Here is a 608-nt window from a genome sequence, read left to right on the forward strand (position 1 = left end):
CGGGCAAGGTCGGCCGTAGCTACAATCGTGTAGCTGTACAAACAGGGACGTTGGGTCGTTCGGTTCGGTTTGCTCTGCGGCCGTTGCGAGCGTTGGGAAACTGGAAAAGTTATTCACTTTCCAAAATTATTATTCACAAAGGAAACAGTAGAAAAAAAAAACATAATGTGAGCATTTATTTGATTGCAGATTAGATTTAGCTGTGGCTGTGATCATTATCAGTGTTTGCTCTTAGTTCAGCCTACAAATGAACACTGTATTTCAGAGTAGCATATTCGCATGACTTTATGATTTTTTGAGTGAATGCAATCCTTCTACATGTTTTCAGAAAGCAACTCTTTTGATTTTCAGTTCATCAAATTCTTCTTATTTACTATAGTAAATGGTATACCACCAAATTTTAGATGGCGTTTTTTAAGAGGACTTTTTTTTTCAAATTTGCCAGTTTTGGAACTCTTTTTCCTTTTGAGTTAGGCAAAGTCATGCTCATCAAGGACTATTAATTAATTGCTAATCCAAGTGGGTGGAATGTACCAAGTAGATGAAATTTTTCTGTTTTAGAGGACAACACACAGCTGGACCTTTGTTGGAAAAACAAAACTGTTACA

The sequence above is a fragment of the Frankliniella occidentalis genome, unplaced genomic scaffold (assembly GCF_000697945.3).
Source record: "Frankliniella occidentalis isolate FOCC.00 unplaced genomic scaffold, Focc_3.1 Scaffold66, whole genome shotgun sequence".
Taxonomy (NCBI): domain Eukaryota; kingdom Metazoa; phylum Arthropoda; class Insecta; order Thysanoptera; family Thripidae; genus Frankliniella; species Frankliniella occidentalis.